Raw genomic sequence first — 16,497 nt, forward strand, 5'->3', positions numbered from 1 at the left:
ACTGCGTCTCTCGCTGCCACAGCTTTACTCCGAATACATTGACTATAGCGCCGGGCCTTTGCTGTAGTTAAAATCCGAGTGGTTACTAGGCCAGTGGGGGAGTCGGTGTTTAATAACATTGACGAGCGCCTCCGATTAATTATCACACTAACCACACCACGAGCTGGTGCAGCATTACTCTGACTACATTGTACCATGTCACGATATCACTTTGCTGGAGTCCAAGTGGTTTGGGCGATGGTAACCGGTATGCCACACGGTAACAGAGAACATGGACTGCCAAAGCAACGTTAGCTGTGTCTCTCCACCGTGTATACCACAACACGATGGGCTACTCCACATTAAAACCGATTTGTTAAATCACAAATGTTTTGAGGAGCTGTGTTGGCAGTTAGGATCACAATATAGTTAGGCCTTGATGGAGTTTTTTGGGGTTTAAATCACGTAAATATCAATGTGTCGTTAAACCCGCCACCATCCGACACAGCCAATTAGTAAGGTTTGTCACGTTAACAGAACGTGCTAATTAGTTACGAGCACAGCACACATCGGTGTGTGGGAGAGCAAATCCACAACATTTACAATCTGAGCACGACGTTTCGCCTGTAATAACAACTGGCTTCATCAGGCGATAGCCAGATTTGTGGCTGTGTCGGGTGGTGGCGGTTCTTAACGACATTTACATTGACGCGATCTAACGCAAAAACAACACGTATGGATAATATTGGTCGCGAAAGCCTGCTACGTGTTAAACATAGTCCTCCATTAGGGGTCATGGCCTTTTGTTAGGGTCACCGTAAGAATGGGATACTCTTAATGCAAGGCCGTAGCCATGGAATCAACATTGGGGGGGAGCAAATCTTCCAGGGTGTCTGGGGGTCCCAACCCAAAATATATTTTAAAAAATCACTCGCACATGGGATGGACTTTTTATTTCTTTTTTACAATAATGTCGAATAGTGTATTGCATTGCTGTTTTTACTTTTTTTTACACCATTTCTTGTTTCATTGTATGTAATGGCAGAGATTAGGGATTAATAAAGTACAACCATAACCACAATCATATTAACAAAAATCTATGCATTGATTTATATGAAGACAAGTCCAGATATTGTGGCCAAGGTTTAGCAAATTGTTGTTTTTATTTACATAGCATAGCAAATTGTTTTTAATAGCAATATATTGGGGGGACATTTTGAGAATATTTTAATATTTTGGGGGGGTTTGTGGGGATGTGTCCCCCCCAACATATATTGTCATTACGGCCTTGCTCTAATCTATGAATGATCATTCTGAAAAAAACTATTATAGAGCGCCTGACCATAATTTTCAAGTTTTTTCTTCCCATGAACAAAGCTTTCATTTTGATATCACACAATCCGGAACACAGTATACGTTGGGTTGTCTGCAATGTTTGAGACCTGATTAGTTGCTTGGGTTGGCGTCATTTTAAATCGGCTTTAACGAACTATAACTTAAACGCACGTTACCGGGCGGGGGTTGGTGGGTCACACAAAAGTTGTGAAACTTCCATTCCCGCGAGGAGAAGGCTGTGGAACAGCGAAGTTGTGGCCTCATGCCTCACCTGCTGCTCTCCCTCCTGTGTGGGATAGCGTGTTGCCCTCTCGCGAGCGTGGGTTTTCGCCGAGTGCTCCGGTTTTCTCCCACGTGTGTGTGACCGCTCATTACTTGGCTGAAAGCATCTTAATCTATAGAGGACTGCAGAGTTTGGGAAAATTGTTGGCAGCGCCTCGCTGCGGCCTTCCAGCTTGGCTGGCTCCTCAATGTTGTACGAGATGCAACGTGCATGACTGACGCTATAAGATAAATACAAAAGATAAGCAATACCTAAACGAAACGCACTGGCTAAAGTTTAGGTTATGCGTCAAGGTTAGGATTGATATCGCACTTGCGATGTTTGTGGGGAACGTGACGACTCATTCTGCAGCTCTAAAAACTGACACTGACACGCTAATGCATTCTGCCTTGGCATCATCTGCACGTGCTGCTGTCAAGTTGATTGATTTTATTTGTTGACGCCAGTTAAGAAACATTCATCCTTAAGCTGTTTTACAATAATGACCCGCGGGGAGGACCTTGCGGAAAATATAGGAAGTTACAACTAATGACGTGGCAGACAGTGAGGGGCATCATATTCTGTAGAGAACCCAACAGTAACATACTTTAACTCATACCTGTCAACCCCTTATTACAGACAAATTCAGACATTGTTGGTCACCCCGTGCCGTTATAAATCTCAACGTTCATCCTACAAATTCCCATCACAGGGGAGAAATGCAAACACATTTTTGTTTGTCCGTATTGAAAAGTTGTGCGCCTTATGAACCTGAAAACTCAATTTCCTTGAACAAGAATATGGGTAAACCGTATGGGTTGACTCATGAGACACGTGCATAGAGATGCCGTTTTGTTGAAACATCTCGACAAAACGTTGGCATGGTCATCTGATTTGAGATGCCATCCCTACAATTTGGATTTTTTTTGTAATTTCCTGTTTTCAAACCCATGATCTCAGTGCTCTTGACTTCTGAGCCACCCAGTCATCCCATATCGGGGTCTCTCTTATTAGTGACCATATGAAGCCAGCATATTATTTGGTGATGCTGCTGTTGTGTTGGCAGTGGTGCAGAAGCACACGTAACACGACATTTTTTTACAAATTCATGAATGACACTGCCTTTAGCAGGAAAAATATATAATAATGTTTATAGTAGCCTATAATGCCTGTTATGCATGGCGGTTGCCCGTGATAGCACTTTCTCGGGTCAACAGCTCGTCTTAGATTCTGAGGGCCGACGGGATGAGCTGCATTCTTTCCAGCGCGAGCATTTTAATCAATGCGCCGGACAGGAATGCCTGGCGATTTCTCACCACCACGGAGCTGGCGGAGCCGGCATGGCATCTTAATTTTAAGAGCTGCGATCGGGTAGACTTCACTCTCACAGCTAACTTTTCAGGCACTTGAGCCATCGGACAAGGAGAAACGTGAGCTGTGATGGAATATTTGTGCTCCGATACCCAGGGCTGTTGCCTTCCAACACCACCACCACTGCAACCCACACCCCCTTAGCCACAGGCACTTGTTGTAATTATGGACAAGGTGATGTCAGATATGGCTACAGCATTCATAGCACCCCATAAATTAATGTTCTTCCTCCAGTCGGGTTTCAGTTACTGGGGGTGAGGTTGTGTGGTGGGTGGCCAGTTAGCTTAGTTTACATGAGGCACCTTTGAGTGTGGATGATGTAAAAAAAAGGTCAAACTGCTGGTTGGAAGGCTTCACCACACTGCAAGTCGTAGGTGTCATTTAGTCAGTGCGGGATGGTGAATGAAGGTGAGGGGCATAGACATGGAAGTCTAGACGCAAAGTACAACAACGGATTTATCTGCAGCACTCTTGGCTTCCCACAACTTGGCTCAATCCTACAGACTGACACCTGCTTGCATAGTTGTTGGCCATCCAAGCGTAATCCATGCTCAATGCCTGATTAGCTTCTGAGATCCGGTGCGTTCCAGGTGACTTGGTTACAGAATGTGGAGAATGGTGCTCGAAGACTGAATATGTGGACTTCTATTTGCACGTCCTTGTTTTACAAGCCGGGGCCTGGTGAGCTGGGCTGGTCGGGTTCTGAGTGTAAATACACGAAAGCCCTGCAGCGGTTGTGGCGTTCCGCGTTAACCAGGCTATGTCCTCCACGCTGTCGTCATAATGTACAGTGACAATCATGCACAGCCCTTTTGTTTCGAGTGGCAGTTTCCGATTTTATATATATAATCGATTTTTCTAATTTGTGTCGCTGTGCCTCTGACTTGTGTGAGCGACTCGCTTGCACGTGTTACAAATCAGACTTAAAATTATCACCCGTTATTGGTCAGACTAATCGGAAAACACAATAATAGTTTGAAGAATGTATCCTCACCCCTGTTACCACGTGTGCCGCTGGATGGGAGGTGATGGACGAAGCTTGGCGATGTCAGCATCGTCGCACTGGACGTGGCTTGTAGATGAAGTATCACTTTGGGGGGAAAGTCAACAGTGTTCTGTCCTATGCCTAGACATGCCCCTGCCATAGAAATGTGGATTATCCACCACTGGCTCAGGGCTCTAAACAGGAGATGAGCAGCACTTGTCTCATTTGATCAGGGAAAATGAACTCCCTTTGACTGGTGTCAGTAGCGTGTCCTTGTCAAGGACGGGTCCGATCTGGTGTGGTGCCGAGATCAAGATGTTCCCGTTTCATGTTGTGGTTGAACATCATGGGAAACGATCGCTGCGATCGAGGTCGCCTCTCGTGGCTCCGCATTTTCCAGCCGCTGAGCTGAAATGTTCGATCAAAACTCCAGGCGTTTTTTTGGCACCAACCGATAAAAAAAAACTAAGCGGTCGAAATGTATGCCCTGTGCAAGTGCGGGAGGTTACGCGTGTCGTTGCTCAGAAGCCCGTTCGTAAAACCAGCGCGAGACCATTTTTATTGACGTAGCAATCGTCAAAGTTAGTTTGAGAGCGGTAGGTTTGTTTCTGCTCGTTCAAGGTTGGGAAGTTTTGCTGAATTTGTAGCGTTTGAAGGGATATACTACGATGTTATACAACCATATTTTTTAAAATTATTCTGGTGAGTGGTAGCACCTCGAGTGGCTGCGAGAAATGAAATAAATCCATTCCATATACCACAACGTCATCATCAGTCATGAGCTATCTGCTGCTGGATGAAGGCCTTCCAAGATGCCACCATATATCGCGCTGCTGAGATGCTGTATTCCATTCCGGTTTCTGCACGCGAGGCGATTTAATCGCTCCAACTCTACAGTAGACGTTCTCTGTTCTCTCAGGCGTGTTCCTTCCTTTGACTGCCAATCCGTTTGTAGTTTCAACTCCCGTCCTGCATTGCGCATACTTCGAATGTGGGGTACTTCGCTTCGTTTGATAATCATTCACAGGTATCATCAATTACCTACAAACATGAGCAAGGCCCAGCAAGGTGCAGCCACATGTCCCAACCTAGTTTCATAGATATTATTACCATGACATCCTGGCCTTACCGCTGCTAGGAATTTGTGGGAGGCTTGTGTACATTTCTCGTCCTTTTGCAGTCGTTATCTTGCCTGCCTCCTTGGTGAACCTGCAGGTTCGACATTTCAAATGTAACCCCCCGCCCACTAGCAGCGACGCGCCAGTGGTAGATGATTATCAAGGCAGGGCTGGTAATTTGTCCACCTTGTGATGTGGTCACGGTGCCGAATTACCCAGCGCGGTTATTAAATGACCAACTCCCTGGCGAACACTTGTTGGTAAACGATGGCCCAGGCGCATTTTCTCTTGGGCCAAACTGCTGCAAGGGCAGTGTTTGGCATATGGATAGTGAAGGTGTCGGTGTTTGGGATAAGTGTGTCTTTATGCATCGTGTGCGTTTGAGAACGATTGTTTGAGGGTGCTTTATTATTGTGCATGTGCTCGTGTACAGTACACGTGTTTGTGTTTTTTGTATATAAGCTTGTGTGGAGGGCGGTGGTGTAGTGGTTTGCGCTGCTGCGCCACGAGCCCAACAACCCGAGTTCGATTCCTGCTCATGGTCAACACCAGTGACGAATGTCTGAACCGGTTCTGGGCCTCCCCTAGGTCGACTCGGCCTCAAATGACTACCTGGTGCGGTGTGTAAACATCGCCACTTGGGAGGCAAAGGCGACCGGGCGTGGTGCTGGCCACCCGCCCCTTCATGTGTTGTCTGGACCTTCATAGGGGCTCACTAACAGCACTTGTCCCAACAGTCTGTTAAGGCTAGGGGTCGGGGGTCTCTGTCTTTGCGTCTTTTAAGGAGCGGTGGTGTATCGGTTAGCACGCTGCACTATGAACCAGGTGACCTGAAATTGATTCACGCTCACGGCCAACACCAGTCACAATTATCTGAACCGGTCCTGTTCCTCCCTAAAATGTGCGCACTTTGTGTCTTTTAATGTGTTTATATAGGTAGGTCTTAATAGGCGTGGAGCCTTAATTTATGGGTGTAGGATTTATAGTTTGTGTGTGTGAGCGTGTGGTATTGTTGTGGTTGACGCACTGTGCTTTGAGCCCGGCCGATTCTTGGCCATGGCTAGCATCAGTGGTGAGCAATATATGGCCTTTATCTTGGGCCTCTAACCGAGGTAAACTCATACTTAATGCGTACCAGGCGCAGTTTGTAAACGTGAGCAGTGGGGAGACAAAAGCGGCTGGGCATGGTTCTTGCAACCCACCCCCTTGCACCCTTTGCTGACCTCCATAGGTGCTTGCCAACAGCACTTTTCCCAACGGTCTGTTAAAGGCTTTATATAGGGAGGAAGGTGGTCTTTGTACTCCTGTGTATCAGTTTATTCGACACGCAGTGTTTTACTTGCCCAGATAACTGATGAATTGTCAGCGCAGGTTGGCAACTAGATTGAAGAATTAATCTCTCTATTGTTTTCGTTTTTGATTGGCCCAAGTATACGTTTGTCTCTCTTTCTCTCTCGTTTGCACAACTTTGTTTGCTCCCTTTAGGCTGCGTGCAGCATTAGCGGCCCGTTGGCATTTAGTTTGCATCCATTGTAAAAATCATGATTCCCTCGTCTCGCAATTGGGTGCTTGTGCAGTGAGGGTCGGAGTCGAGTTGACTGGAGCGGTGCGTTGTCACAATGCAGTGGCGGTCTCGCTCTTGCCACATTCACCTCTTGTGTTTGGGTTCTTCTCTGAGCCGTTTTCTCAAAAGACCGCAGAAATGTGAAATATCGGGTAGTCATTTTAATGCTGCGTGGCATTCGTTTATATGCCTAACTGCATATTCCAGGGAGTCATATTTGATGATTAATTGCGAATGTCATTTAAGCAAAACATGACAAGCTAAAAGTACTTTAATCATATTAAGCATACAATCTGATGTGTTTTTATCGTAGGTTATTGATCTGCATGATTAAATGTTTTTGTTATTCACAATGGCATAGCAAGAGGCAGTAAACTCATCATGCAAAGAGCATGTCCTGGCATCTGAGAGGCCCTCTTGCTTTGGCAACGTGAATTTTAATTCCTCTTGAGAGTTTGGCCAATGGCTGGGGCACCACCGCCACCCCCCACGTTCCTACCCGCCTCTCCCGCCCAGCCCAGCATCTCGTTTGCCGTCACATGCCAGCATGCACGCGCTGCCATTGTGTTGCCAGCCTGCGTACGTTGGCGTGCGTGCGCGTGTGTGCACGCACTCACCTTGTGTTGCGTAAACACGGCCCAGCCAAACTCGTAATTTTCTCCGGCGCCATGCATACAGTGTGACACCCGTTGTTTAGTGGCCCAAACCTGCCTGAAATTGTTGGCTAAACAAAGGTTACAACTGTGTGATGGGGTCGCTCAGGTGTTTGTGTGTGTGCTTGAGCATGCGAGCGTGCGTGCGTGGGGAGCAGCGGCGGCGGCGTGATAAACGCCACGTGCTATCGAACCCCGGCAACCTGCATTCTTGCCCTGCTCACGACCAACATCGGTGACGAATTTATGAACCGGTGCTGAGGTTGACTCGGCCTTAATTGAGTATCGGCATGTAAACATCAGCGCTGGGGATACAAAGGTGACCGGGTGTGGTGCTGGCCACACAACCCTGTGCTTGTGCCGTGTTGGCCTTCAGAAGCGTTCGCTAGTAGCACTCGACACAATAGTCTATAGGGGGTGGGGGGGATCTTTGTCTTCGTGTGTGCATGACCCCTGGTTATGGGTCACGCGTTCGTCAAGTGACGTTTGCATGTAAAGTAACTCATCTCCCCCACCCACCACCTACCGCAATAAATGAGTGGTGAAGAGGTTGGGTTATTGGCCACCAATGGCTGCTCATGCCATCCTTTCGCGTGTGTGCAGTGTGCCATTCTTACATCTGTGTGCAGTGTGCCGTTCTTACGTGTGTGTGCAGTGTGCCGTTCTTACGCGTGTATGCAGTGTGCCATTCTTACGTCTGTGTGCAGTGTGCCGTCCTTACACGTGTGTGCAGTGTGCCATCATTACATGTATGTGCAGTGTGCCATCATTACATGTGTGTGCATTGTGCCGTCCTTAAACGTGTGTGCAGTGTCCGCTTGTACATCAGTTAACACGTTATATTGAAGTGAAAGAGTGCCTTTCTCCATCGCAGGATTTACAGTTCCAGCCCTGCTTCCTCTTTGTACATTAAATGCCGGCACATGGAGTTTGATGCACGGCACTCACTTGAGTGGCTCAGGGGTCAGAGCGCTGAGCCGCTGAGTTTCTGGGTTCCAATGCAGCTTTCATCTGCCCTTCATTAAACTAGGTTGTCGCTTGTCACGAATTGATGGTCTTAGCCCCATCACAAACAACTGCACAAAAAAGATTACGTTAAATGTGACTTTGCACCACGTAAATGTGACTTTGCACCACGTAATTCAGCTGAATTGCCAGCTCTAAGAATTCGAAATATCAGTTTGGCTGCCATGTGACGAACATTTCTCTCTCGAGCAGGGCAGGTGAGAAGGTGCTGCTCGTAGTGGAGATAAAAGGGTCACTTGAAAGAGATTTCACAATTCTATGATATATCCTTCCACAGGCCATCCCATTACACGGCGGTGTTGTATTGCTTTGAAAATAAACTCCAAATGGATTATTCGTCTTATTTTACGACACCAGCGGTGGAATTGGAACCAAACTGGGGGGGTGAAACCAGCACGTGCAACATTCGGTGTAAGCCCATCCAGCACGAGAGCGTCATCGTTCTGCCGGTGTCGCAAGCGACAGCTAATCGCAGTGATGAAATGGGCTCGCTCACTCGCTCCCATCTTGGCAAGACCAACCCTCGGCATCCTCTGTTTTTGCCTGCCGGGGACTTGGAACCGGTGCTTCAGAGACCCGCGACTCGTGCCACCATCGTTGAGTTCGTGGCGGATGCACCTGGTGGCCTTCGAGGCTCCGCCGTTAAACAGTGAACAAAAGTGCGGCGGCTTTTATGGCACCGTTTAAAAAGTGCTGCCGAAGCAAGTTTGGGAACGTTTTAGTTTTTTCACCAACGTGGTGAATACGAAGCAGTCCGATTAGGATTTGTGAAGTGTCTTAAAAATGCAGTCGTGTCTCGAGACGCTGTAAAAATAGATAGGGGGGTGGGCATGTACACTCGATGGGGCACTTGGCAAAGAGCAGGGATTAGTGAGGCCTTGTATGCATGTTGAACTTCTTTCGCACCGTACGTAGCCAACCGTGCTAATCGGAGGTGCGGGGGATAGACTGTAAACTAAACGCAGAAAGCAGTTTCTAAGAATGACGATGGTGTGGCAAAGTGTCAATAAATACCCTCCGTAGAGTGTTAGAGAGTCACTGGCAAAGATAGGTGGGGTTGGTAGTCAGGACGGATATGCTGGCAGGGCTAGTGAGCTCACTGGACTGGGTAGGCCTGGGAAGCACCTTGCTTGGTGAGCTATGTGGTTTGGGCACCGCGGTGGCGAGATGTTAACTACCTTGGCTGGTATGCAGGAGGTCGTGGGTGCGATCCCGACACTGACGCCTGCTGTATATTTGGAGTTTGGATGTCTCTCCCTGTGGTCGTGTGGCTTTTTCTGTGGATCCTCCGGTTTTTCCCTCCACATGATCCTAATAAATACAAAATGGCCGAGGCAATTCAATATTTTATTTCTGGGAAACTATTTTGCCAGGGGTGCACTTAACTCCGTGACTAATCAATCCGAAATCAGTGCGACTCCACAATGTCGAAACGCAGCGAGGACTATTGCGCTGAAACCCTGAACGCTCGTACGCACCGTGGTGGTGCATTGTGTACAGCTCGTCGAGATGAGTCGATTGCCACATTGCCGACCATCAACAGGCTAAAAATGACTGCATCACAGACATTATGCGAGAGCCGGGGTACCGCCATGAGGTTCACATGTAGAAACACACGTTTAGAGTATTTGGTTTTAATAAATTTCCACATGATGATAAGCCACTTTGTTGAGCTATCATTTGTGGCCAGGTCGCTTTTGAAAAAGAGCCATATAGCTCAGTGGGCGTTTCCCTGGTAAAATAAAAAATCGTTTTTAGTTTAGTTTGTGCAGTGCCAGTGGGCTACGCTGGGCCCGAAGGGCTCCGTGGGCCAGCCAGATGACCTGGGCTGGCGGCGTACCTGATCGGCTGGGCTAGAGAGGGCTTTTGGCTTAAATGTGAGCGTGCACATTTTCCTGCTGGATGGCGGTGACTTGGGGGGAGGTCTTCATCCAGCCATGGATTCATCATGGCTGATGATGATAATGATTCTATTTAGCAAAGTGGAAAGTTCTGCCGGCCGTGCAGCCACGTGTGAAATGCGTTTAGGCATGGCTCAGTCCGTGCTATTTAACGCAATGCGTTTTTTTCTTCAGAATAGGGAAACAAAAATGTCCGTGTCGTGTTTGGTGTGTGTTTCTATATATGTGCATATTTATGCGGTGGTAAAAGTCTCGCGGTTTAGTGTGCTGTGCCACAAATTCGCCGACCCGAGTTCGATTCCCGCTCACGGCCAACATCGGTGTTGGTTAACTGAACCGGTCCTAGACCTCCTCGAGGTCGAGTCGGCCATCAATGAGTATCTGGTGCGGTGTGTAAACATCGCCACTCGGGAGACAAAGGCAGCTGTGCGGGGTGCTGGTCACCCACCCCCTCGCGTGCCGTCCCATAATGGTAAGCCAATGCTGGTAGATGCCAGGACGATGCCACGTAGATGCCATGCATCTGCTGCCAACCCGTCGGTGACCCTTGCACCTCGATATTTGCCTGAGCATGCATGTGACTGTCACCTTCGTACGCGAAGCCGTGGGACGAAGATTCATTCTTCTGTGTTGGAGATGTTGTCGGGTGGCACAAACGTCAGAGCGCTGAGCTGGCGTTGCCGAGAGGGATTCTTGGGGTTCAGATGCAGGAAGCCGTCTGTGATTAAACGGGGTTCTTAAGTGTAGCGAGTTGTTGGCCTCAGTGCAATCACCAATGGAAAATAAAAAAACATATTGCGTTATATTAGGTCCCGCACATAATTAGACTAAATTCCGGTACTGAGATTTAAAAACAAATCTTGATTTTTCATGCGACGAACGTGATTCTGCAGCGGCGCGGGTGGAAAAGTGACGCCCCCTAAACTGTAGATCAGAGGTCCATTGGAGGCACCTCGGAAGTAGTTCTGTCAAATCCTCTTCCCATGCACCGTTCTCCAACACGAAGGATTGTCCTGCTTCGTGAGATTTCCGAACAGGTTCTTAACTCTGTCTCACGACGTCACGCCGCCAAGCGCACAATCGTGATCACATTCTGGAATAAGACAAAAATTAATATTTGTAGTGCTTGTCGCTTCAGTGGGGGGGGGGGGGGGGGTTTGGGGTGGGGCCTAGGCCGGGGGTGCTCCTGGCTGTGTCGAGTTTGGCCAGGTGAGGGGTGTGTGCCCTTGTGGGGCCGCCTGCCGCTTGCCCCAGCAGTGCAAGTGTTCTGACTGCGACCCGTGGCCACATCTGACCAGTTTACAGAGGGCACCTTTCATCAGAAACCACCCACCCTGACCGTAAACATCCTCTATCAGCTGCAAGGAAGAAAAAAAATGGCGTGGGCCTGAGTGGAATTGCTATCTCATACTGGCCGAAGTGAAAGGTATCTACGAGTAGGCAGAAGGTCAAAGTTCTGTTTGTTGCTGGACACTTGACGTGTTTGGCCTTTGCCCAGCAGCTGTGTAAAAAAATACGTAAAAAAAATCAGAAGCTTTGTTAACTCAAATTACACTTCCCATTAGCATGGCAAACCACAGGTTAAGTGGGAAGGCAGCCAGGACCAGCGCCCATAACTGCCCAAGCTTTGTGATCCTGCATCGGGATAATTGGCCAACTCGATGAACAAAACATGTGCGGCTGAATAGTTAGAGTTGCTATTCCGGGTCCAGCTGGGCAATGCTGCGATTGATTAAATCCGATTCGTACACATACGATATTTCTGCTGTATAATGCATGAGCTATGATTGATTATGATTTGTGGTACACGTATTGGCGCACTGCACTATGCACAATGCTCTCTCGCGTGAATACGCTTGCTTGCCGGTGTGCGCGTTTGCCATGACGCCGGTCACCGGCTATGCGGCGTAGGCCTTGATTCAACTCTTGATTTAATCGATGTCTCTCTCCGCTGCTCCACGCAAGCACGAAGCGGATACAAACATAGACTTGCTCTCCAGTAGATGATGCAAGGTGAAGGCAAGTGCAGTCCACTCCCACCCCATCTCCCACCCCAGACAGACTTGAACCCAACTGTTGGTGGTACCACCTTAGGCACGAGAATGCAACGATTCATTTCAGTCAGTGTAGTCTATTTTGGGTGGAGTCCATTGAGCCGAGAAGCTCTTTGTCAATGGCGATCTGGCCAAAAAGGCTGATGCGACGGTAGCCAGCGCATTATATGAGAAGGGAGGGTTTACAGGGGCTGCATAGCACGGCTGGTACGATGGTAGCCAGCACGTTACATGGGCAGGGAGGGTTTATACATGACATGTACACAGTGGGGAACGGTAGCACATACGTATGCGAGACTGCAAAGATGTGAAAAAGTTGATTGCGTCAACTTTTGAATGGTTGCCGTCCCATAGATTTTGAGTAATAATCTTAACTTGTAACTCGCCAAAATACGGTATTAGCTCACTCACAAAGAGAGGGAACGGCTGAAGGGCCCGAGGAAGAACCACAGATGAGCAGAAAAGGCAGCAGCCAGGCGTTGGCTCAGCGCCAAATTCGACCCCAAGCTCTGCGGTCCTCTATGTATTAAGGTGTCATTGGCCAATTAATTCGCGTTTACATGTGGGAGAAAGCGGAGCACCTGGACAAAAAACCCACGTGTGTTCAGGGACAACACTGTTCCGTACAGATGGAATAGGTGGAGTCCACGTTTTGCTACATGGCCTTCTGCTGGCGAGCCAGGGTACAGCCCCTTCTTGACAACGAAGGGAAGGGGATTTCGCAGCATTCGAGAGTTCCACCAACCATCGCCTCCACAGTTGTGGATTACGGGGCCACGTGCGCCACCAATCCATTGCTGGATGAAGGCCTCCCCCCTACACACTCTGAATGGGGGGTTGCTGTGCACAGCTGTACTGCCATATTCAATACTTGATATGTTTTTGTATCTTGAAGGGTGCCTTAGTTTGGCTCAAGAAGTGTTAGCCAATTAAACTGCATTGTGATAAAACCATAGTGCCCTAATCCAGTAATTCTACGTATTCCGATATGCATTGGGTAGTGGACATTTCTTTTTGGGGGTCTTAATCAGTTTTTGATATTCCACATTCCTTTGGTTGAGCCCAAATAAGTGGTAGTTCAACCACTGTTGACTTCTTCAAAAGTGATGCTGATTGTATCACCCCACTTTCAAGGTGACGGGCCAGGTCCATGCCCACCCAGGAATTTATGACCTTCCTGAAGTGAGTCATACTCTACCCGGCTGCATAATCGTAAAATACCCAATCAATGTTAATAATAAGACATGCCTCAATCATAAACCGGTTTTACTGCAATGTGACGAACATCTTTTAAGCAGGCCACATGGGAATGTGGCGAGCAGTGGCCAGTACATTGTGCTCTAAAGCTTGCGACCTGAATTCAGTTCCCAGCTGCAGCTAACGTCAGTGGCAAGTGGTGTCTGAACTGGTCCCGAGGTCCCAATAAGCAACCCGCATTGACCAGTATGGTCGAAGGATGTTCAAGCGAACCCCCCATCGCCGACACAGTGTTGGAAGCGCCTCCATCCAGCAGTGGATTGAGAAGGGGTCACTAGAACGGTTTCTCAGAAGTAGTTTTGTGATATCGCTTTCCACGGAGCTTTTATATACCTTGCCGTGCGCTGCTCTGCGAGCGTTATTAATGATTACAATGTCTTATGAGACAATGCCCACATTGGGGGAGCGGGGGGGGGGAATGACTAATCAATCTATCCCTATGCACTACGACCTTTTGTCAACTTTATTGCAATTATATATTAGAGCCCGTTAAGACCAAGAGTACCTTTGTCAACACTGTGTGTACATGTACACTAACAGAACAGCGGTCGAAACATAATTTATTGTGATTTGTCAATGACCAAATCATCTGGACTTGCCCAATCTCATAAGATCCCGGTTGGTCCGTAGCAGGTGTTTTATGGCATTGAGGGCGAGATGGCGGTACAGCAATGGGTGCTGTCAGTTTGGGCCACCTACCGGATTGATTGTGTTATGTGGATTGTATAATCTCTCCTTGCGGCGCGTTTGTGTATTATGATAATAATTACATGTATATAGTGGCTTTTCATCAAGGCTCTTAAAGCGCCATACAGGACACAGCAGCAGCAGCAGGCACTCGGCATAAAAATTTTATTATAAATACATTTTAAGAATAATTGACTAAGAATAGATTTTTCCCCTTTTTTCTGGCAACAAAACTGAAACCTTTTTACAAGGAATCATGTCTGCATTAACCACAATACTTGTGGTCTAGCACCGTTTGAGACGAGGCTCAAAAGAAAGCCGTCTCTGGTGTGGACCAATCAGTTTCAAGGACAATGCATATATTATCAGAGTGTGTTTTTTGTTTGCATTCTGACCACAAGTATTGTGGTTAATGCAGACATGATTCCTTGTTAAAAGGTTTCAGTTTTGTTGCCAGAAAAAAGGGGAAAAACCTATTCTTATATTTTGGTACCGGCAAAGGAGGTCTCATGAAATAATTTACTAAATGAACTAAATATTTAATAAGCTGGAAATCAAAACTGATCAATGGGATTGACCCAACATACCAATGTGGGACTGCTGAAAGAGAGGTGAGACTCGGTGAGTATTTCATGGAAAAAAAAAGATCTTCAGCTGCGTCAGAGAGGCAGGATGCGGAGGCGGCCACCGTTCTTTAAAGGGCCACAGTAATCGACCCCAAAAAGACATGGACAGTTATTATCTTTAGTCGATTAATTTACATAATCAAATCATGGTCCCTGCTGTGTACTGTATGGTGACGACTATCCTGAGCCCGCCACATTCTATCAGTAGGTGGCGGGGTGGTGAGGGGGGGTGGCACGTTGTCGCCGACCGTCAGAACAAACGACCGGCCGAAGAGACCCGTCGCCGGTCCCTGCCGGTTCTCGCCTGCCGCCCGGCGCGATCCTGTTTGGAGAGCTCCGCTTGCCTCTTATTTTGGTCTTGTTTCTGTTTTTGGTCACGCGTTGCGCCACACGATCGTCTTACAGTGGTAAACGGGCGCAGTTACGGTTTTTACCCAGAGTGCCCGGTTAATTGAAAGCAATAAGGGTTCTCCTGTTTAAACTGACGGTCCTAGTAACTTCTCGTGCTTAATTAACCTCTCATGGCACTAGCTTACTGACGCTACGGATCGTACGTCAATTCCTACTTAGTTTAATTTGGGGTAGATCATGTAGGATTGACCCAACATACCAAAGACCCAAAGAATATGAATTCCTGCAGTCACGAAAGCTTTAAGTCAAGATCATGTAAATGTGTTGATGATAACCCTCCACCACCCAACAGAGCCAATCAAATCGAGTTGTCACGCCATGGGAAAACGTGCTGATCGATTTGGTTCATCAGCAAACCAGAGGGGGAAGTGATGTTGAGAAACCCAAGCATCGTTTTGACTGTTTTGTCTGACATTTCGCTGGGAGATTATTCAGCATCATCAGGCATTAATAGGAGCTAAGCTCTCCCGATACCTTTATACCATATTTAAAATTAAATTGGATTATTCTTTAAACCAAAAAAGAGTTGCAACCCGCAAAACAAATAGATATTATCTTTTGCATATATTAAACTGCTTGTACTTAAATATATCTTTTGTTACGGATTCAATATTTATCTTGTTGATCATTTTAAATGACTCAATAGGGATCACACAGCAATCTCGTCCCCTTGCTGCTGCTGTAAAACGACCGCGGATTGTGTCAGAGAAACACTGCGGTGCTTTCCTTGGCGGTGATGGCTTTGCCCACTAAAAGAACGGCGCAAACAGCAAATTTGTATCACAATCAGTCGGCACATTTGTTCACGGGACAACTTGATTCGTTTGTCCATGTCGGGTGGTGGAGGATTCTAGGACTAACTGAATTCTCTCCGTCTCGACCAGCTCAAGCCTCCCGCAAATCGCGTGACTTCAGCGTGGCCACCCCTCTTTGAACCCCTTCCCTCTCCCCGTTGCCACCCACTGTGAAAACAGACACCGCTCCTCATGCAGCAGCAGCAGCATTGAGGCCCTCATGCAGCCTCTCCCTCTCCTCATGTCTTCTGACCCCTGTGCTCCCGTTCCTCTGTTCTTCTCCATACTTTCCCTCTTCATCCCCATTCATTATCTTCCCTTTCCCATTCCTCTCTCCGTTTGCATACATCAACGTCCGAGACTCTTGCACCCCTTCCGTTGGTGTGTGACGGGTAAAAAAAAAAGTCGCTCGTTTGCAACTACGCGATCTTACCAGAAAGAAACTAATATTAATTGTTTATTAATTGCGTTTTG

General features: G+C 47.5%; 1 protein-coding gene across 1 annotated transcript in view; it reads left to right on the top strand.

Annotated features, from left to right (window-relative positions):
* The window catches only part of LOC133354168 (dmX-like protein 2), a 63,385-nt gene that overhangs the window by 521 nt on the left and 46,367 nt on the right, over nt 1–16,497 (top strand).

This window comes from Lethenteron reissneri, chromosome 46, assembly GCF_015708825.2.
Source record: "Lethenteron reissneri isolate LAM-NWPU_2019-01 chromosome 46, ASM1570882v1, whole genome shotgun sequence".
NCBI classification, from domain to species: domain Eukaryota; kingdom Metazoa; phylum Chordata; class Hyperoartia; order Petromyzontiformes; family Petromyzontidae; genus Lethenteron; species Lethenteron reissneri.